The 23,625-nt window shown below is 42.9% G+C and overlaps 1 protein-coding gene across 11 annotated transcripts in view; it reads right to left on the reverse strand.

The window, feature by feature from the left end:
• Positions 1–23,625, reverse strand: part of ARHGEF9 (Cdc42 guanine nucleotide exchange factor 9) — a 253,933-nt gene that overhangs the window by 80,310 nt on the left and 149,998 nt on the right. The window contains exon 1 of one of the 11 annotated variants that reach the window (XM_033137894.1): positions 16,069–16,176. The exons of the other annotated variants lie outside the window; for them this stretch is intronic. The gene's annotated coding sequence lies outside the window, so the exon portion shown is untranslated. Of the gene's footprint in view, positions 1–16,068; positions 16,177–23,625 lie in introns of those variants that run through there. 11 annotated transcript variants of the gene reach the window in all.

Consider the following 23,625-nt stretch of genomic DNA (forward strand, 5'->3'; position numbering starts at 1 on the left):
ACTGCCTCTCACCCTAACCTACCTCACAAGGTTGTTGTGGGATTTATATTAGGAACAGAACCATGTACACCACCTTGAGCTCCTTGGAGAGAAAGGTGGAGTATAAATGCAATAAAAAAATGAAGAATCAAGGTTATAACCAAGCTTTGTATTGCCTGGGCAAATAGATGCAAATTGTCTGTTGGAGTTGTTTCAGGAGAAAACATTTTGCTAAGCGTTTCCCACCTGAGGCAATATAACTGAAATGCAGGTTTTCTGTCTCAGTGAGAAAGAACTAGACTTTAGTGTGCACTCCAGAAAACACCCAGTCCTCCCAGACATGCAGGAAGAGATGGGCAATGGTGGGTTAGGAAAATTTGTCCAGCATTACTGATCTTCTCATTAAGACAACCTTGATAAGTATCATATCCCTTGCCTCAGAGTCCCAGGGTGGGCCTGAGGAGAATGCAGATTCAGATGTCTCATGAGTTGCCTCACTCAGGAGGGAGCCCTCAACGCTCCCTTCTATACCATCCTAGCCAAAGTATGCGTCTCTCCTATCATCCTTGGAACCTCAGCTTCACCTGCCCCAAACCCATGCAGATGCATACAGCTGCAGAATTCCTATGGGCCATTTTGGAACACAAGAAAAGCCTCATAGTTGGATCAGGCAAAGGCCTACCTAGTCCAGCCGTATTTTCTCACAGCAAGCAACTGGATGCCTATGGGAAGCCTACAAACAGGACCTGAGCACAAAAGCAGAACTCTTCTTGCTTAGGATTTCCCACAACTAGCCTTCAGCAACAACACCTGGCCCTAGACATAAGACATGACTACCATGGCAAGTACACTTTGATAGCCTTATTTCCCATAAAGCCTATCTTGGAAGGGGAGGGTGAAGACACTGGAGAGGGAAAGCCCTGCCAATCTTCTTAGGTTTTCGGAGAGCTTTGGTCTCTGGTTGAGAGAATGTTTTTCATAATTTAGCTGCTAGAGTCCACTGGGAGCTGCTGAAGGCTTAGTTCCAGTTTCCAGCTGAATACTGGAAAAGACTCCAGTAATCACTATATTTTGCCCTGCAGACCCCAAAGCCCAGCAGAACAGGATAATAACATCCAAGGGTTCTCCAAAGAAGGCCACATTCCAGATTTTGGTCTAAGCTGCAGCTCCAGCTGTCCAACTCTAGGTACACCACTGATTCAAAGCCTGGATTGGCTTAGTCCCTAAACTCTGAAGAAGCTATTAATGAGAATCCCTTCAAATATTCAGCTGCCAATATGGCCCAGTCTCACACTGTCTCAGAATCTGAGGTGTGGTGGTGCTTGTTTGAGGCACACCATGTGAAAACTCTATGTGGACAGAATATAAGTCTTTCACAAGGCACATGACTTAAGCATGGGGCTGCATGCATTCAAAAGCAGTAAACACGCATGCGCACATACATAGCATATCTGAATCAGAGAGCTCACAAATTAATGCTCTAATTACAAGAGAAGGAAGTGTCCATTCACAGTTATGTGATAATTCTCTGGCCATGCACCATAACAGGAAGAGAGGAGGGTCAGTAGACAGACACAGCAGCTCTGTTCAGAGCCCCTATTTGCAAAACATGTCAGTGACATACAGCTGCTCAAAACACAAATCCTTATCCTTCGTAGCAATTGATAGACATCAGTATTTGAATCCAAGTCTTGGCAATACTGCTTTTAGGGCTATCAAACACTGTTAAGATTCTAATACTCCTGCAGGTCATCTACTAAATGTTATCACTGCATGTCATCTACCACACTAAATACCAATACACACTAAATGTCAACTGAAGCTGGGAGGGAAATGCTTGCAAATATTCAACATTTGACATTTTCTAGTTTTTACTAGTTCGCAGTTTAAATGCAAAATTCTAAACTTGTTACTCCATTAAAAATGCATTTCCCTCCCAAAATTCAAAACTTGCAACCAAAAAAAGAAAAAAGAAAAAGAAAGAAAATAAATGAGATTGAGAAACCCATGTCGGGTATTAGTCATCACAGTCAAATCACTACCTCTAATAGCAAACTCATGTGTTGAGTGACAATGCCTATGTACCCAAAATAGAGTGACATGGAAACAAGAAGGGGGTATCAATATGCTTGAAGGAACCCCAAGAATATCAGAAGTATAATTCCTTAAAAAAAAAAATGAGACAAAAAAGGGGTCCCTGGTAGTAGTGGCTAGTGGGATGTGTGGGGTGCCTACCTCCCCACCTCCCCTGCCACCTCCTGGGAAGTAGAACCACCATGTGGTGTTGGGAAGCTAGGAGAGCAATGCAGCGCCACCTGTGCTGTTCTGCTGGCCACTACCACCTCCCAGGGTATGGTCTGAAGACACATGAGACCATCACATTGCTGAGTTCAAGCAGAACTTGCTCTAGTCAGCGTCTGGGTGGGAGACTGCCTGAAGAGCACATGTACCCTGCCTTGGACTCTGCAATGGAAGAAAGAACATAAATGTAAGCAAATAAAGCCCAAACAGTCCAATGAGGACTGAGCCAATCCTAAGTGTCCATAGAGTGGGGGGTGGAATAGGGTATCTTGGAGGATGGCATTGCTAGCTGGCAGGCACTCTAAACAAGTTCATTCCCCCATCCCACTCTGCAGAGCGTAAGGATACACAGCAAAAAAAATTTTGTGCTGTCAATGCCTATATACTCCTGTGCCTCAATTATCAAGTGTGCTGGATATTTATATTCAATTGTAGACTTCATCAAACACGGCTAAATAAATAACATCTAGGACACAATGGCAAATAACACAGTGTGTCAAAAACACATTCTGCAATTACATATTTAGAGAATATTCATCTTCAAACTTGGCATATGAGACTTTCAGGGGAAATTTATCACAGAAAACTCAGTTCAGCTTTAGAAGTTTTCCATTCTGTACCACAGCTGTCATTCTTGACTGCAACACTCTGACCCTGTTAAATGCCGCAGAATGCCTTAAAAGTTTCCAGAAGAACTATCATTTTCTGTTACACTTTAAAAGGCTTAAGGGCAACATCCAGAAATTGGATCTGCTTTTCAAGCTATGCCAGCAGTGAAGAAGACAGAATCATGACCTCAATCAGGAGCAAGCAAAAGCTGAGGATGAAAGGAAGGAACCTAACTTAATATGTTGGCTAAAGTTTACTTTTCAATCCCCTTCTTCCGCATATTCAGTCTGCATGTGAGTGGAACATAAGAGACTTTCTTGCAACTGTGGGAGGAAAATATGAATCCCTGTGACCAGTGCTTTTTTCTGGGGGGACGCAAAAGTGCACATACCCCTAAACATTTTGTGAATCTAAATTTGGCCTCATTGAGGGGCAGTATTTCAATATGAGTAGGAAAATGAGAGTACCCCTAAACAGTGGGTAAATAACAAAAGAATCAGCTGGGTACCTGGATTCAAAACATGGGACAAACAGGAGAGAGCCCCCAGTAGCAGAGTTTAAACTCCCCACTTTCTACCCCTCTTGCAATTAATAGACCACACACTGTTCAGTAAGTTTAAAATGACTTACTTACAAAACTTCCAAAGGTCAGATTCATGTGTTTATCCAAGCAGCAGCAAGGAAAATACAGGCATAATACTTCTTGGGTAGAAAATATAGATAGTTCCAAACATGTGCTCTAAGCTTAGAGGTTTGCTCAGACACATCTTCCTTGGTCAGTTATATGGTGTGGAGAAAGTGAAAGGAAAAGATGCACCTTTAATTCCTCCCTTACTGAGGGAGCATGACCACCTGAGTCTAGAAACAGACCTTTCTGGTCTTCACCCCTTCATACACCCACTAGCACTTATGCATAGTAATGTTTGGCTGAAATTTCCCACAATAATTACTATATTGTTTCTCAGCACAGTGGGGAATTACTATATTATACATTTCGTCACGGTGGGAAGGACCATAGTCAGATAATTGGTGTGCCTGGTCTGTCTGCTACCCAGGTGATAACTATGGATGGGCAGTTTCAATGCCCCTTATGTACTCCTTTCATGTGTATCTTTAAGCTAGACTTGAACAGTATAGCCATTCAAACAGAGTATTATTTCAAATAGAGGGTTATCTTCTGTAAGCTACCCTAGGGTTCACACTCCTCCATCTAGCATCCAGAAAGTCATTGTGTGAACCTGATCAACATCTGGATTAGGAACTACTTGGAGGACTCCATGCCTTCTGTAGCTGTGGATACCCATTAATGTTATATAATTCATTTCCTTGCGAAGCTGACCCTCGTTCTCAAAATAGCTCCCCTGCCCCCATTGTTAATTTTGCAATTTGGAATTTCACCAGAACATCTTCAGTGGGCTGTTACTATAACACCTTGCTTCCATTCCTGCTCATTTGTTTGTTGCAACTGTGAGAATCAATTGGTGGTTTGCCATAAAAAAAGAAGATATCTAGTGGAAGGAGAAAACTGAATGTTTATAATCTGCTGCCTCTGATTTGGAAAAACTATAGCCAGGGTCTGTGATAAAAAAAATCAAAATCAAATCTGATGTCCTAATGATTCTGCCCCTTATCAGTTGATCCCATCTCTCCAGACTGTAGAATAAGCTGCTTGGCTGTTCCTCTTTAATGGATTGTGATTTTGGCTCATTAGAAGCCTGGGTCTGAGAAGGACAGAACTGTTAAAAGGGTGGCTTCAACCTGTGACCCCTTCTTAGGCAGTGGGTCCATCCTCAGCAGACTTCATAAAGGAAAGATTTGTCTTCAAAAGAGCCTGGGTTTCTAATAACCTTGAAGAATCTGAGTGCAAGCCTTTCAGGTGCCTGAGTGGAAAATCTAAAAAAAGAACTCTGGCCCACCTTCAGACAATTAACACAGGGCACAATCCCTTGGGAGTTTATTTTATTTTTTAAAGCATCCCCCCCCCCTACTCTCCAGTAAAAGAAAGACTCCCAGGGTGGCTTGCATATGTCAGTAATAAAACAGTCTCTGCCCCCAGGCACAAGGTCACAGGTTCAGCTCCCAGCAGCTACAGTTCAAGTGATCTAAGATAGCACAACTGACCTAGAGAGTCACTGGCAGTCACACCTTGGCTAATCTGAGCCAATGTTTTGATACAGTAGTAGGCAGTTGCATATGTGTTGGGGAGAGGTCAAAGCACAGCAGTCGAGGAACTATTTGCATTCAGAAGGTCCCAAGTTCAATGCCCAGAATCTCCATTTAAAAATATATCATACAACAGAGAGAATGGTTGCCAAGCAAAGAGTAGCCAAGTTCTTTGCTAGATCAGTCACAGTCAGTGGTACGACAGTGACTAGGGAGGGATGAATTGCATCCATTTCAGTTTCCTTGAGTTTCAAGTTTTCCCCACATTCATTTCATCCCATCTTCACATCAGTTTGAGATTATTATTTTTTATGAACTTGAGAATTTGCACACATTTCCCACTCACATTTCTTCTAATATGCCCATGTTGTAAGCAATTTTGCCTAACGCATGCCTCTTTTTTTTGCAAACAGTTTTGCTAAACATAAACCCTGTTTGTACATTATTTTCACTAATGTATCCGCTTTGGGGGCACATGTTCCCCTCACATAAACCTAATTTTGCTATTCATGAGGAGAGAAAAGGTACTGGCCCTGACCCCAACATACACACACACACCTGGAACCTCCCATTGCCTGATATTTTGGCCACCACTGGTCACAAACCTTTAAGGCTATCTACTCAACCTGGGAGGCTAGAAATCAGGGTCTTTAAGAAAGAAACAGCTAAGATTCTCAGGAAGCTGAATTCTGGGTCTCGTCTAATGTTCTACACTTTTTGGAACTACTGCAGAATCACAGTATAATACTCAGCTCTGGTTAGGGAATGCTCATACAAATGTCTCTAATAAGGCCACTTCAGCATGATCACCACACACCAGTAAGCTGAACTGGAAGTATCAAAAGCAACCCAAAACACTGTGATTTCATGAGACTGAATTAACAGCTCCCCACAAACAAACAAACTGGCACCTCCAAAGTACAGGGGTGTTCTGACATACAAGCAAGAGGGGAGCTTGTCTCAAGGTAATTTCCACCAACTCTCCTTAGGTAAGCACTGCACAGAGAAGGTCACCTGAAAGGTGCTGCTGCCTTGTGGAGAAATCTTTTATGCTGCAAAGAGTGCACAAAAGGTCACACACACACACACACACACACCTTTCCAAGGCAGTGATATGAGTTAAATAACCTCAGCTGCACCTTCCCTCCACTGTCATGTGAACTGGAAGGGTGATTAAAGGCTAGAGATGGTGGCAAAACTCACTGGAAATGGGCTTTGGTGGTCTCAGTATTGCTCACCGCACAGAGCCATTACAATCTGAGTCGGAGAAGAATTCCCAACTTGCCCCATCAAGTCAGTCAACACCCAAATATTTGTGGGGTGTTTTTTTTGGGAGGGGGTTGAGCAAGAGAAAGACCCTTGGCACAAGAAGGTCTTCAGTGGTGGTGTGCTATTTCCTCCCTAACAGTTATTCTCGAGACCATGGTCTTATATTCCTATAAAAATCTTACTGATGTCTTCACTGATTTCAGAAGAAGTTCAATCAGCTTGTTGAGTGATATTCTGAGCTCCAACATCAAAATGGGTGGATCCATCCATCCCTACCAATTACTAAATATGAAGTAGATTGGGCAAGCAGAAGTCTCACCCAGGCTGGCTCACTGGAGATGGAAGGGCCCACAAAAATGAAACACAATTTTATGCACATAGAAATCTAATTAATGTATCCTTATTTTATGACACATACTAGGAAGGGAACGCCATGCCAGCTGAGCTCTATGGTTATAACTGCCCCTCCTTCTAACTTGTAATCATTCCCTCAGTAATAAAGACCTTTCATTTGAATCCTTTGCTGGAAGTGCCTGGCTGTGAAGAAATCTTTGTTCTGAATAAGTCCCTGGTCTCCTTCCAAGTCACTTTGCTGAAGCCTATCGCTCTGTTACGATTCTTTCCCTCTCTTCTTACTTTGCACTTACTGCTTTTGAACTATGTAGAAAGTCTCCAGCCGCAAAAGACAAAACGTAACTGAAGTTTCCATTACTTATTTACAAGCCCTTTTTGCCTTGTTCTATTACAGGCCTCTCAAATGAAATTCCACAAGTGCCCATTACATTTTTGGTGGTGGGGGGGGGGGAAACTTATCAGATTGCAACAAGAACTACACAGCGTCTATTTATTACATCAATATGCCACCTTCTTATGACACAGCTCAAGGTGCCAAAGATGGAGTCCCTAGGCAGCCAATTGGTGCTTCCCATCCAAGCACTGAGCAGATCAAGAATTGCTTAGGCACGTGCCTTCAAGTTGTGCTCAAGTCAAACTCAAGTGTGGTCATGTGTCTGGACTCTCTACAATTAACTTAAATCTCCCAACACAGTAGAACACAGAAGAAGCTGATCCTTCTCGTTTGCTGCCTAATCCTATTGTTCCACTGGCCAACAGGACTGCAGGTGTGTCATGCAAATGGTGAGGACTGATGGCTAGCAGGACCCAGGAGAAAAGTGAATAGCCCAGTGAGAAGCCTAGTACATTCTCTCTCTCTCTCTCTCTCTCTCTCACACACACACACACACACAACTCTTTTAGAGATATGCATTTGTGTGACAGTTTGTAAAGTTCTTCCACGCTATCAAAATGCCAAGCATCACAATATTGATAATTACAGCTTATCTGAATGACTGCCTGTCCCTATACATACCTGTAATATCACTGAGATTATCTGGGGAAATTCTGCTCGTGGCAAACCCTATGGACAGAACGGGTGCACAGACAGAGCAGTTTCGGATAGCATGAGCACACATGTGACCACCTGATTCTTCATTTTGCTGCATTTGCCATTTTCATAATCCACACATTTCCCAAATATCTTTCTCTCATCCTGCTTCTCTGGATGCTATTCTGGGAACGTGCGCAGAATCAGTTCCATTGCTTTTTTTGGCTGGTGTGAACTTTCCTCGCCCCCACTTAAAATTATTGCAGATTAGCGCTGCCTTCTTAAATAGTTTGTAACAATGCTTTCCTGTTCCCCCCTTTTAATTGTTGTTTTTTTCCACAGAAATATACAAAGAACGTGACTTTAAAATATGAACAAAATTCAGAACATCACTTAAAGCAGGAACAAAATCCAGTTCAAGAAACTAGCAGGCACAGCAAAAACCACACAGGAATTATTCTCTATGCGGTATGGTATAAAGATAACAAATGGCACAGTTATTCCTACTGCTACTACAGCATAAACAAACTGAGAGTTCCACAAGGAACATTTCTCTCTGCACTATGGAAGTGGTGGCAGTGGGAGAGTAACATCAAGACATATATAAGATATTTACTTCGCTTTATCTTCGTCTTTTTATCCTTGCTTGCATTGTCCTCCCCAACTCTTTCAAAAACTGATTACAAAAACTGGATTACAAAAGGCCTCCTGGTATAACTGTTTACGAGAAACCACCCACTGCAATTTTTAAAGTGGTGTTTGTTTGTTTGTTTGTTTGTATGTTTTTATTGATTCTCTGAGAATATGAAGCTCCTAAACTGGGAAAGTGGGGGTAAAGCACCCAAGTCAATATCTCCTGTCATTGTTTTCGGTGCTTTACCCCACTATCCCAGTTTAGGAGCTTCACATTTTCAGAGAATCCATAAAAACATACATACAAACAAACAAACAAACGCCACTTTAAAAATTGCATTGGATTATTTCTCTCTATATACAGGTGAAACTCGAAAAATTAGAATATCGTGGAAAAGTCCATTTATGTCAGCAATTGTTTTCATTAGCTACTGGAGTTTAATAAATGATATAGACTCATGACATGCAAAGCGAGATACATCAAACCTTTGTTTTTTATACTAATTGTGATGATTATGGCTGATGAAAACCCCAAAGTTGAAATTGTTAATTTGGGGTTCTCATCAGCTGTACGCCATAATCATCACAATTATAGCAAATAAAAGGCTTGACATATCTCGCTTTGCATGTCATGAGTCTATCTCATATATTAGTTTCACCTTTTAAGCTGAATTACTGTAAGAAACGAACCTTTCCACAATATTCTAATTTTTCAAGTTTCACCTGTATGAGGGTGTGAAAAAGGCAGGCAAGGTGCCGTCTTCCTGTCGACTTTCCCCACACAAGTTGTCCAGGTTACTACTATTCTACTCTACTAACACTAGTGGGCTCTGCCATGGAGCATAGATGGGATTCAACTGCATTTTAGTCCCTTTTAGCTCTATGCTCCTATGAACACTGTTCCATGATGAATTTGCAGTGCTCTGGCAGTTTAGGAAGGCCCAGTGTTGTCCACATTAGGTGTGGGAATCCTGTGGCCCTCCAGACACTGTTTTCTTTTTCAATCTATTAAATATCAAGTTGACATAAACAGCGTTTCTATACATAGATTCTATCAGCAAAGTTAACTCAACATAAGCCTTCATTTTGCTTAACTTGCACCTAAATTCAGAAGGGTGGGGTGATGTAACAAAACCCATCAAAAAGGAAGAAGAGGAGGAGTACATCTATTTAAGCTTAACCCCCTGCTCATTATATTTTGTTTAATGTAATGGAAAGAGTGAACTCACATAAAAATTAAGATTTACAGTCAGGCAAAAGAAAAGATTTAATGATTAAGTGGGCTTTTCAGTAGTAGCTATTCATAATACCGCTAAAGAGTTGCATATTTTATGCCCTTATATAAAGTTGTTTGAAATTAGTTACATTGGAGATTATTGAAAATATATCTATATCAATGCTTTGAAATTGTGATTACCAAGTAGTAGTAGTAATAATAAAGATAATGCTGGTTGGATTTATCCTGTTATTTTTTTTATTTTTATTTTTGACAAGTGACTTCCTCTACTTCCCTTTCAGGTGATATCTCAATATTTCCAGTCCTAAGTAACTCAGTTCAATTTAACCACAGAGAGGCTAAAGCAACTCCCATCAGCCCCAGACACCAAGGCCAGTTGGTCCCAGGGTTTCAGTCTGGGTCTTTCCTAGCTTTACCTCCCTTGAACCAAGTCACACCACTGTGCCATCTAACTCGGTGTTATCTACACCAGGTGTGGGGAATCTGTGGGCCACCAGATGTTATTTGACGATTCCTGTCGGCCCTAGCCAGCATGGCCAGTGGTCAGGGGTGACAGGAGCTGTAGTCTAGCAAACATCTAGAGACTCACGGGTCCGTCCGTCCCCCGCTCTACACGCTGACTGGCAGCAGCTCTCCAAGTCTTAAGACTGGGTCTTTCCCAGTGGGCACTGAACCTGAGAGATCTACAGGCAAAGCATGTGTTCTACCACAGAGTTGCAGACCTTCCCTAAAAGAAACTTGATTCAAGCCACTCTTTTCATGCCTGAGGGAATCCCACCCCCCAACATCTGTAATGCTGTAAATCAGCCCGCTCTTCCCTAACCTTCGGCCCTTCAAAGGTCATACCCAACAATTGGCCATGCTGTCTGGGGCTGATGGGAGTTGGAGTCCAACAACATCTGGAGGGCACCAGGTTTGAAAGACAGCTATAAATAGTCAGAGGTTGGACAAAGTGGAGGAAAAGGCTGAGTTCACATACAAACGCTGCTGCCCCTTCAAAAAAGCCCTTAAAGACGGCTTACAGTTTATTGAACTGACATTATTTTGAAAACAATTTCTCATCTGCTGTGACTACTTGATGGTTAAGTTTTAAGATAAGGTGGAGCCATTTGCTGTAACTACAGAAGAATGTATTCCTGCAATTACTGCCCTCAACTCAAGGGGAAATGCTGTGGCTAATGTTAAAAGCGTGAGAAATTCACCAGCGCTGGCCCTACATTTCACGTTATTTCCCTTTACTGCTATAAATAATTGAAAGGTCTGTGGAGAGAGCCCATCAAAATAGCAAGTCTGAAGAAAAGCTGAACTGGGGCTTGCTACTTTTCATGTTCAGAACCTTTGGGAATGGAGCAGAGCAAAGCAAGACGCTTGCTGACCTTTTTGCAAATTTCAGGGGTGACAATTTACAAGTTTATAGCAGAACCAAAAGGGGAATGGAAAACCCAGTGCTACTGGTGATGAAAACTGATTTTTCAAACCTTCCAGTAAATTAACATCCATTTATTTTAAAGTTATTATCTCATTATGTTAGCAGGGACTGTCTCAGAGCTGTCAACCTTCCTTTTTTTTGCATTGGGAAACGGCCATAGCTGTCAACTTTCCCTTTTTTGCAATGGGAAACGGCGCTGGAATACGTGAATTTCCTGCAAAAAAAGGGAAAGTTGACAGCTATGGACTGTGTGTATATATAAGTATATTAGATATAGATACATATTTCTCTTTCTCATGTGTCTATCTCTCTCTCTCTGTGTGTGTAACATTTTGCAGATGACAGTGATCAAAACAAGAAAAATATGCATGCCTTAATATTCATCAGCAAGCACTATATGCATGGATACAAATATTAACAGGCATATTCAAAACAAAAATTAAAATCAAAAAATCAAAAAATCCTTCCAGTAGCACCTTAGAGACCAACTAAGTTTGTTCTTGGTATGAGCTTTCGTGTGCATGCACACTTCTTCAGATCTGAAGATCTGCACACGAAAGCTCATACCAAGAACAAACTAAGTTGGTCTCTAAGGTGCTACTGGAAGGATCTTTTGATTTTATATTTTGTTTTGACTATGGCAGACCAACACGGCTACCTACCTGTAACTAGGCATATTCAGTTACACTTCATGCACTCATACCTTTAAAAAGCCTACACCCATTCAACTATGAAAGGAGTAGCCAGTGTCAACCCTTCCAGATGTTTTGGGTAACAACTCCCACCACTCCACATGCCATGCTGGCAGGATTTGTTGGGAATTTGGAGTGCAAGAACATCTGGAGAGCACCACAGTGGCTACCTATTGGGAAATAAAGATATTTCATCTCCACGTTTAGATGCACTGCCTGTACAATTCATGATGACTTATTACCACTTTAATTGAAAATGGGAAAATTCACATCTTCATCTGAGAACATGTAGCTGTTTCTTGGGGGGGGGGGGAATTGTAGCTTTAAGCTTATTTCTGAAGACTTTAGTTCTATCACTGTTATTACAACTAGGAGTTTTTAAAAAAATATTTCTCTCTGAGACGGATTATTTTCAAGACTCTTACTTACACATCTAGTATGTGACTTCTATGGCCTATGGGCATAGCCATCCGTCCCCTGTAAAGAATGTAAGACTAAAATACACAAACCACAAAATAATTAATAATTATTAATAAAATGCATTGTTGCCTTTTTGCCATGGCAACTCAAAGCAACCTACAATATTTTAAGCAAAAACCACACACATACACTAAAACCAGTTTTTTAAAAAAGCAATCTAAAAGACAATTTTGTTTAAAAAAAAACCACAACTAAATTAAGACATCCCACCCACCCAAACAGGCCATAGATATTTTAAAGCCTGATGAAAAAAAGAATGTTTCCATGTCAAGAGGGGCCTCACTTATAAACTATTGATTTTAAAGTTCCAGTCGTGGAATACTGAAAAAGAGCACAGTAGCTGAGAAGTTAGAATGTTGATTTTGCTGGGTTAAAGACCTCACACAATAGTCCTGGAAAAGAAGCCCACATCAGTAAAGGTCGTCGTCATCGTCACCCCCCCCCCCCCCGCCGCACCAAAGTTAGAATTAAGCAAAGTCAATTGTCTTACTGCCTCACCATTCTCATTTCTGTACTATGTTAGTTTTGCATAAATCAACAAAGCCCCATCATTTGCAGGAAATATACAGTATCTTCCTTCAGTAAAAGGGGCCTTACTGAAGGCTTTTTGCCTTTACACAGCGGTCCTGAAAACGAATCCTTAGACAGGATATTAATTATCCAACCTCCCAATGCAGCCAAAGCCATTTAGCTCTGGGAAACAAAGACCTTACAAATACAACTGTTCCAGAGTCTTGGAACAAGGAACAGCGTAATGGATGCCAGAAGAAACCCCAGACTGTCAATGTGGTGCCAGCAAGCAATTCTTTTCTAATCTCAGAATCATCAAGAAGCAATTTACTCCTGATGCGTTTGATTGGGTGTTAACCTTCCTCGTTGGTTTTAACGGAACAAAAGCTGTACAAAATTGGCAACTAATTCTGACATTTTTCTGGGAGCAAAGCAGTGGACAGGTTCTCTGCTGGCCTTCAACATCTGAGATCTTTAGGTAACATGGGTGGAGCTTAAGGCAGTGGTGGGTGGGACCACAACCTGTTTTTCTCTGTCTTTCTGACACCTCCCCCCTCTCTCTTTACACTCACTTCTCCCCCATCTCTCTTTCTGTCACCCCTTTTTTTCTTTCTAAAATCAGGGTCACGAGGTGTCAACATACATTTACTATTTCTACAGCAGGGTCCCTCCCAAGAGGGTCACTGTCTCCAGCATTCTAAAGCCATCTAATCACAATGAAATGGGAGCTTTTTAGCCACTGAAAAGAAGTATTCTCACCCTTTGTGCTGATTGGAGCCAATCAGAGTGAAATAAGGTGAGTCAGCCATTGCATGTTGGCTGAGAGTCACTCTAGAGAAGGTACATGGGAAGGCCTCTGAGGAGTTGTTCTGTATGCTCCAAAGCTAAAAAGTGCCACAGTTTCAAGAGAATGGAGTTACATAAAATGGGACTCTAAGGAAAACACAACTGAAGTCAGCCCAAAAGATTATATTAGAGTACTCCAAACCATTTGCCCAGCCATGTGAACAGAAAATAGAAGGTATAGTTGTACCTCTGGTTAAGAACTTAATTCGTTCCGGAGGTCCGTTCTTAACCTGAAACTGTTCTTAACCTGAAGCACCACTTTAGCTAATGGGGCCTCCCACTGCTGCTGCACCGCCAGAGCACAATTTCTGTTCTTATCCTGAAGCAAAGTTCTTAACCTGAAGCGTTATTTCTGGATTAGCGGAGTATGTAACCTGAAGCGTATGTAACCCGAGGTACCACTGTATGTCTGAAAGGCAACACAATGAGAGCTGCACTAATTGCTGCAATGCATCCCTAATTATCATTGTTGTATAAATATAAGATCCTTCTTGCAAAGCAAATGCTCTTCCACTGAGACACAGCCCATCCCCACAGTCAGATGGAACTCGCTGATGTGTGTGAGATGCCACCGGAAGTCAGGTTCCAAGGCCGGGGCCACGTCCGTGATGTCATGACCTCACACTGCACGTGATGTCATGACATCAGCGCACTGGGCACCCATAACCTGGGGGCCAAGTTGGCTCCCCTGCCCCCTGCCAAGTCCACACATTCCAACTACGTAAGAAGTTCTACTTACGTACTGCTGTATGTGCACAGAGCTCTTCCCTGTAAATATGAACTCTGGATTTGGCCAGGATTCTTCCCTACATGGAGGTACACATTTAGAACTCCTTCTGAGGAGGTGGTTGTTGTTTGAAGGAACTGACACCAGAGGAATGCGGCAGCGCTATGAGGTGGGGGAGGGATTTTGCCCTCACCTTGCTTTCCAATTTTTTTCAGTACGTGGAGGGGGAAGGAGCTTTTTCATTTGTCATATCTGAAGGGACTGCCAATAATCTAAGCTACAGGTAGATGGATTTTGGCAGGTAAAGGGTGTGTGGGTGTGAGTGTGTGTGTGAGAGAGAGGGGGGGGGAGACAGAGAAGGGGAAAGGCAGAACTTTTAAAAGGGGAGTAAGATACCTGTCAGGTTACCTCCTTTTGTGCTGATATTTAACAGAGTGAAAATAAGAAAATCTCCTTGCTGCAAGAAAGGCAGATATTAGCAACAAGCATGTCGGAAGGAAGATAGCTGCAGACTACCAGGAATAATAATAATAATAATAATAATAATAATAATAATAATAATAATAATTGTACCAAGGCTGTAGCATGCTAGAGATGGATGATGGAGGGAGGGAGAACAGGAGTTGGGAGAAGCCAATAATAGATGAGTGGGAGGTTATAGTGATTATCTGCCAAAGATATGAGAATTTCAGCAGCTTTGAAAAATACCAGATGGTGGTAGGAACCTCAAGAGTCTCATAGAAGCAGCAGCACAGCACATAGTTCATATTCACCAATTATTGGTGCCACTTATCACTAAAACCAGCCTTTCACCAGAAGAAGGCAGACAAGCAAATACCTGTCAGGCAGAGGCGCAATCTTGCACCTAAGGTCGAGGGGGACATGTAATGTTTGTGGGACATCGAGTGCATAATGTGCAACACATGTGCAATATGTCAGATGACATTCCGTCCCAGCGGGTGTGGAATAGGGAAGCAAATAACCATTGTGATTAGAAGTATCTGCAACTGTGTATTTGTACGCTAGCTCAGGTTGGCTGCAATGACTTAGGCAGAAGGACAGCATCAGTATCTGACAGTGAGGGCAGTCTGAAGGTAGCCTCATGATTTGAGCTGGCACCCAGGAGGTGCAGATCAGGTTAGATCACACCAGAATTTGCAAATATAAGAACCCTACTCAGACTATTGTCAAGCTACATGCAAATGTTTCTTAACGACGTAAGGACTAGAATGTCATCTGACTGTCTTGGTAGCGAAGCTCCTGGTTCAATCCCTGCCCTCTCCCTGAAACCCTGGAGGAGGAGGAGGAGGAAGAAGAAGAAGAAGAAGAAGAAGAAGAAGAAGAAGAAGAAGAAGAAGAAGAGTTTGGATTTGATATCCCGCTTTTCACTACCCGAAGGAGTCTCAAAGCAGCTAACATTCTCCTTTCCCTTCCTCCCCCACAACAAACACTCTGTGAGGTGAGTGGGGCTGAGAGACTTCAAAGAAGTGTGACTAGCCCAAGGTCACCCAGCAGCTGCATGTGGAGGAGAACCTGGTTCCCCAGATTACGAGTCTACCGCTCTTAACCACTACACCACACTGGAGAGCTGCTGCCAGTCAGTGAAGGCAACGCTGATCTAAATGAACTGATGGCCTGACTTAGAAAAAGACAGCTTTCTGTGCTCCATCTTCCTAGTATTCTTCCTTGCCCATTTGCTCTCCCTGCCTCCTCTCTGCTTCACTGGCACCCAATCATGCAGCAGGCAATTCTGAGCCAAAGCCTCATTAGCATGTGATATAAAAATAGAAGTGCATTTTTGCATCTCACCCTCACAGCTGATCACCCAGCAGCATGAACACAGGAGTATTAAGTATTTATATGAAAAGGAAATTAAAGGCAGCGCCACGGGGGCTTCTTCTGAAGGCAGGATGTACAGAGAGAGGAAATGTGAGCCTCAGTCCCAGCATGCATTGCACAGCCCAACAAACCCGAGATCCTCCTTCCTCTCTGCCTGCAGCCACAGAAAAGGCATTTTATTATTGCGCTTCCATTTTCTCCCCCTTGCAAGAATTAAATAAAAGAAATTAGATTTTTTTTAATGACTATTGTATTACAGTATTTTTCCTCCAGTTGTAACACAGGAAGAACTCAGCAAATCTCTTTCAAAGCTTGTGCACAGAACCTTGTTTCTATATGGCATGTGCATATAGATGGATATGAATAGCTATCTCTCTATCTAGATCTAATCTATATCTATATCTATATCATCTATTCTATATGGAGAGAGAGAGAGCTATTCATATCCATCTGCACTAATATTTCCAGATACTAATATCTGATCAATACAGTGGTACCTCGCAAGACGAATGCCTCGCTAGACGAAAAACTCGCTAGACGAAAGGCATTCGCTAACGAAAGGCTGACTCGCAAGATGAATTTTCCTATGGGCGCGACTTGCAAGACGCGTTTTTTCTGTCAAACCGCGCTTCCCCCGTCCGTGCTTCGCAAGACGAAATTTTCGCTAGACAACAGCACTCGCAGAACGAATTAATTTCGTCTTGCGAGGCACCACTGTATTACTATTTCAAGGAAGGCTATTATATGAATGAGTAAATAAATGCAGGAAAAATCAGAAATCAGAAAAACAACAAAAATAAAGAACAACAAAACAGTGAAGGTTTGAGGAAATAACTATCCACCCGAAACCAAAACCATATACGCAAGCAAGTCTTCCTAGAGGCGTGATTCATAAGCTTTCCTTAAAAAAATAAAGTAAATGTTATAGGCCCCTATACATTTTCTCAAGAAATAAATAAAATGGGGACATCTGGAGGAAGGCCTCGATATATGACCTTTGTGTGTGTGAAAGCTTCTGTGGAAGGTAGTGCTTCACCAGGTAGCTGGGTCTGCTATCCAAAAGTGCATAGGGCTTTAAAGGTAAATTGGAGTGAGTCTCTAAGACTTGTGAGGAGAGTTCTCCCATACCCCAAGTGTCCCGATTTTCCACAGACAGTCCTGAAATTATGACAGCCATCCCAGTTTCTGATTAGATCCCAGAATGTCCCTATTTCCCTCACCAACGCCAAGCTAAGGGAGGAGGAGAAGCCGGCACTTGTCCCAAGTGACATCAGTGGTGGCAGTGGCAGCAGCTGTCAGGGGTCATTCGGTTGCCTCTCCATGGCTGCTGCTGCCGGTCTCCTCCAGGGGCGTAGCAACGGGGGAGCGGTGGGGCGGTGCACTCCCCGTGCCACGTCTCTGGGGGTGACAAGGCATGCGGTTTGCTCTGCTCGCGGCTGCAGCTGCATGTAGAGGATCCTCCGTTTGCGGCTGCAGAGTAGAGGATTCCGACACAGTCCGTACGGCGCAGGAGCAGCGGCGCCGGGAACCCACTATGTAGCACACATGCGCGGCGGCACTACGTACGACACATGCGTCGTACGTAGCGAGGCTGCGCATGCGCGCTATGTAGTGACGCCCCGTCCCTGGGTGCACGTCATATTTGCCACTCTGGGTGCCCAAGAAGCTTCCTACACCCCTGGCATCCTCCCTTCGGCAGCTCGCAGCAGCTGCTGGAGAGCAGGTGAGGAGGGGGAAAAGCTGCTACTGCCAAGTCCCCATGCCAGCTTTAAGGGTAGGGCTGCCTGGGGCAGGAAGAAATGGATAACAGAGCACAAGTAGTCTTGATGGGGGTTTTTTTAATGCTTTGTGCATTTGTGTCTAATCTTTCTCCTTTTCTAAAATTTATTTACTGGAGTGTGTTTTTTTCTTTTTGCAAATCTGCCAAAGAATAAATTGGGATTAAGGGGTTTTCTCAGGATGGTGGAGAGCATGGGTGCTGTGTCCCATTGCTGCAGAGGTGGTGGCCTTCTTCTGATAGGAAATGGTCTATGGCGGGGGTGGGAAGCAGACAAAAATGGGATCAGCTGGGCGGGGGAGTGAGAAATGCCCCTATTTTCATCTGAAGAATGTTGGAGGCTTTGCTCTCCTAAAGCCTCCAAGAAAGAGGAGGCCAGATTGACCTTTACCTGTACATAGCTCACAGAGGAATCAGCAAGTGGGGGAAGCATCATAGCTCAGTAGTTACAGCATCTGCCTTGCAGGCATAAGTCCCTAGTTCAATACCCAGCAACTCCAGATAGGCTTGGGGATCTCCTCTGTCTGAAATGCTGGAGTGCCACTGCCAGTCAGTGTAGACCAGACACCCCCAAACTCAGCCATCCAGATGTTTTGGGACTACAACTCCCATCATCCCTAGCTAACAGGACCAGTGGTCAGGGATGATGGGAATTGTTGTCCCAAAACATCTGGAGGGCCGAGTTTGGGGGTGCCTGGTGTAGACAATACTGAGCTACATTGGCCAGCAGCCTGACCTGATATAAATAAGTTTCTTACTGGTCGGTGGCAAGTCATTCCTTTGCTGAAATCAGATTAGAGCCTGTAAGACTTAATAGTTGCCAGCCATGATTCTAGACCAAATTCAGTATAGCAGATATTCAGAAACCACTTAAGTGAGTTGACTGGATCCTTTATCAACATAGTTTAGTTTTCCTCACGACTGAATTCACTGTCTGAGCCATTGTGACAAATTGTCAGAACAGATTTGGGGTCATGTTTTTTGTTTGTTTGTTTTAATAGACCAAAAGTTAAACATAGACTTTAAAGGTGGGACCTGCTCTCCTCAGTTTTGCTACACCCATCCTGTTCTGCCCAAAGGAAACTCAGCAGAACAGAAAACAACTTGCGCTCAAATGCCTGACATTCGGTAGGAGTTTGTGTCAAGCGTGTTAATTTCAGCTTTGATCATTTAGGTTTAAGAATTAAAATTCATGTGTATGTGTGTTTTAATGATGCCACATGTTTGGCAGGTAAGGCCATGGCTGCAAAGGAACAATCAAGAGCTTAATGTAAGCTCGAAAATGCTCCTTTGCAAGCAGGGCTAGCTGACAACACCGATCAGCTGAGAACAAACCCCACTGAGATTGGCTGCACTAATGAGTTCCCCATTAGGAACTCCTAAGTGAAGCTAAAGGGGCCCACTGGGTTTGCAAGCTCCACTCTGTCCATTTGCAAGTATTGCTTAAATCCAAATTGCATCTGCAAATGGACTTCAAAAGTTTGTGCCCCCACCTATCAAAGTTGGTCCTCATGCGGGGGAGAGCCTTAAGGATCCATGCAGCCCACTGGCTGGACCCAGTTCCCCACGCCTGCTGTACAGTAATTATTTCCTGACTCAGGAACAACTATAGGGGAGATTGTTCAATCTTCAGAGAACTCACTGAAGGAAGGTGTGACAATGGTTCAGAATGTTTTTTTTTTTTTTTTTTTTTTTTTAAGGAACAGAAGACTTATGGCAACTGAACCTATCAATAGCTATTAACCTTGACAGCCAAAAGGAATCTCCATGTTTGAAGGCAGTTTTCATCTAAATAACAGATCCTGGCAAAACACAAATAAACAAACAAAAATCAAATGAAGAATGGTTACAGTTATGGTATATGGCTTCCCACAGGTATCTCTCTGCCATTTTTAGGAAAAATAATAGACAAGGTGTAATGCAGCAGCAGGGATCTATCTACTTAAAGTGGGCTACAGGTTGCCCATCTGAGATTTAGTGTCAGCAGTTGAAACCAAGCCAAAAGTTTTCCCAATCTGAAAAGAAAAGGAAATGGCACATTGCATTGAGATCTGCCAAGAATCTTAGAGGCTTTTGGCTGAAAATGCAAAAGCGTGTAAGTCGCAAAGTGCTCATCATGATAGATTAGTTGTATTGCCAGCTAACCAATCAACCTCAAAATCTTTTCCAGCACATTCAGAGTTAAGGATCCCAGCTCCTTTATACATCTTGGACAGAGTCCATATATTAACACACATAGATGACTCCCTTTGCTTATGATCCTGACACTAGTGGCTGCCAAGCTTCCGGGGAAAGTCTCCTGCCATTTGTTCTGCCTTTCTGATGGCCAGCAGTGATCACTGGAGTTGCATTGCCGCATTTTCAAAAGCTATAAAGGACAGCTGGGATGCCCCTCCTTAACAAAGAGGAAACAGGTAACTGAGGTAAAGTCACCAGCCACACGGAGAAAGTCAAAGTATTCTCATATTCCTTTTACCACACCTGAATTGTCCAATAGCAAAGCAGGGACACACACACACACACACACACACACACACATATTTAAAACAACAACAAAACCCACTGAAGTGGTCATTTGGGGGAAGATCAGAATTTTGTTAAGACTTCCTTACAGCCCACTACACTATCTTCCGCCATTTTTTCAGCTCTCTTTTTATTCCTTAACCCCACCTACACCATGGGGTATCAGATATGGAATGACCACAGCTCATTTGAAGAGCATCAAGCTGGGGAAGGCCAATGCACACATTTACCCGGGAATAAGGCCCAGTGAGCTCAACGGGCCTTACTCCTGAGTAGACATGTATAAGACTACACTGTTTGGGTTGTTTTGTCCTGTGAGGCTTAACAAAAATAATCTCACAATTAAGTAACTGACCATTCATTACCAATCTAAATCTTATTAGAGCCATGTGCTAATTCTAAAATGTGCAGGAAAGTGTGTTTTTTCTCTTCAAGATAAATTTGTTAAATAAAATTATGAGGGGTATTTTTTCTGAGGGGGTAGAATCCAAAGTACCCACAAAATGGATACTCTAACTAGGTGCCCTCCAGATGTTTTGGACTGCAACTCCCCAATGGTGCTATAGTCCAAAACATCTGGAGGGCACCAGCTTGAAAAAGACTGGTCTAGACATTATGCCCATGGTTTGTAGTTCTGTCTTCCCCTGCCCCTGCTCCCCCCCTTTTTTCATTTTCAAGTCAAGCTGTTCTACATCCATCCGCCTTTATATATTATTAAGTCAGGGATTACATTATGGGCCGCTCATACCCTTTGCTACATCTCCCTATTTATAGTTTGCCCGTGGCTAATATTCCTGTTTCAGGAACTAAAAAAGGGCTGCTGAGAGAGGACTTACAATGATGCTTGCGCATTTAAGCAACATAACATCTGTTCTGGGAGCCACTGCATCAGTCGAATGATGTTCATATCATATGCTGAGCAAAGTAGAAACATGCACAAATGCACACACTCTTTTGCAAGTTCCTCTCAGCAAGCACTTGGGAAGAAGGCAAATACAGCCCCTCTAGATGCAATCCCCCCGTGGATTCTATTCCACATGAAGCCCCTCAAGATTCTTTTCCATATGTTGCTCTTATAGATTCAATTCCCCACTAGATACAGTGATGACTGCCAATTGGGACTAGTGGGTCTCAGCTGGGAGACCAACACTATGTGGAACTGGAGCCAATGAGTATTTGTATGTAAGAAGGCAGGCAGGTTGCAGCTGGCAGGGTAGGGCTGCAGTTGGTGGGGCAATGCTCCGTTTGCCCTAATAAACCAGCCCTCACTGGATTCTATTCCATTCTGTATTCTTTGCCACAGAGAAACTGGTGACGATGACTCAAAACCAGAAGTACACAGCGGAGATGGCTTCTTGTTCGGGTGTTATAAAATTCTAACTGTGAATGAAGCCCTCAGAGCTATGTGTGCAGGCCCTGCCCCCTTTCACCTTTGGTGCGCTGAGCAGAAAGATCTGAAGAGGGTTGTGTGTTTGCCTGAACGTACTTGCAAGCCTCCCCACAATCATGAACCCCAGTATCAAAGAGGTGTTTGACAGGGATGTCCACTTCCTTCCTTGCTGTTCACAGATCAAGTTGGTAGTAGCCAACATTAGGCATACGCATAGTTGTTGTTGTTGTTGTTGTTGTTGTTGTTGGCACCCATCTGTCATAAGAGACAACAAAGCGCATTTCGAGGGGGGAACTCAAATCACTGTGTGGGAGGCAGCATCAAAGTGACCTCCCCAGAAGCAAGCCTGGGCAGTGCGCATGGAGGTCCTGGACTGCCCAGACAACAAATGGCTTACTGAAATCCAGACTCTAGTAACGAGTCCATTGATTTCAATAGGTCTACTCTATGACTTAGCTAGATGTATATGATGGGGGTGGGGAACATGTGGCTCTCATGTTGTTGGCCTGAATTACAAGCCAATGGTGATGGAAGATGGGAGCTGTAGTACAAGAACTTCATGAGGCCACAGGTTTCCCACTCAGCGTTCGAAGCTCCCATTGTTCTAGGTGCATTTTGCAACAGGGGATTTTATTAGTGCATTGAAATCCGTTTCTGAGCTCTTGGTGCAGTACTGTGCCTAAGATTTCAGATTAAAACTGCAGAGTGGAAGGAAAGGACGGCCTTTTTCTGCCTCCCCACTTCCAGCTACTCTCTGAAGACTGGAGAAGAGACCTTCTTAAAAATATTGGGGGGTGGGCAGGGGAAGGACTAGACCATGCGAAAAATGAACATAATATTTTAGCTGCAGTTGGTTCATTTTCAGCTTTGTATTCTTGTTATAAAAAGCACACCTAGAAATTACGTTGTTGTGTCCATAACCTACGATTAAGGTGCCATTTAGCTCCTAGCTTTCATATCTCAGTTTTTAACACTGTTCCCACCTGTTATAAGAAGACACCTGGGCTACAGACTAGGCATGGGCAGAAATCATTTACAGTACACAGGCAACATTGCCTTAACTCGAACAAGCCCTGAATAATATTTTCCACAACTCATAAATATATTATAATAACCCTGTAATGTATCTGGTTATAAAATCAACCACAGTAAATCAGAATGAATGATATGTAATATGCCAAGAGAATTAAGGAGCCTGTTAACCTTAAGGAGTAACATTCCACAGGAAACTAATCTAATCAAACTAATCTAATTGGAAACACTTGTACAATAAAACCACTTTAAAAATTAACAAAAGAACATAGGAAACAGCCTATTGCAGCATGACAACAACAGTCTATCTATATTATTCGTGCTGACTTAGCAGCAGCTCTCCAGGGTTTCAGAGTCTCTCCCAGCCCTACCTAGAGATGCCAAGAAATGAACCTGGGACATTCTGCATGCAGTACAGATGCTCTACCACTGAGCTAAAAATAAACTGGGTGTCTGTGGTAGGGAGAACAGCAACTACTGTATTACAACGAATTTATTACCAAATGCAATTATTTATGTTTATCAACGTCCTATTCTTAGTAAGCTTATTGATTCTTAACAATTGGGAAAAGTTAAAAATGGGTATTATTTGGATGTATAAACCTGCTAGAATATCTAGTAAAGTGTCACCTCCCCCCCAAAAAAACAACCACCACAAATAAAGGAGGTCAAAAATTACACAGTACTAACATGCTATTATAGTAGCCGTTTTGCATGAATAGCTCAAGGGACCACAGTCCCTGTGCCCAGTGACCAGCCAAGTTGGGAAATGGCTGGGAGCTCCAGGAGCTCAGAAAGGCCCCTT

This window comes from Lacerta agilis, chromosome Z (assembly GCF_009819535.1).
Source record: "Lacerta agilis isolate rLacAgi1 chromosome Z, rLacAgi1.pri, whole genome shotgun sequence".
Taxonomy (NCBI): Eukaryota; Metazoa; Chordata; class Lepidosauria; order Squamata; family Lacertidae; genus Lacerta; species Lacerta agilis.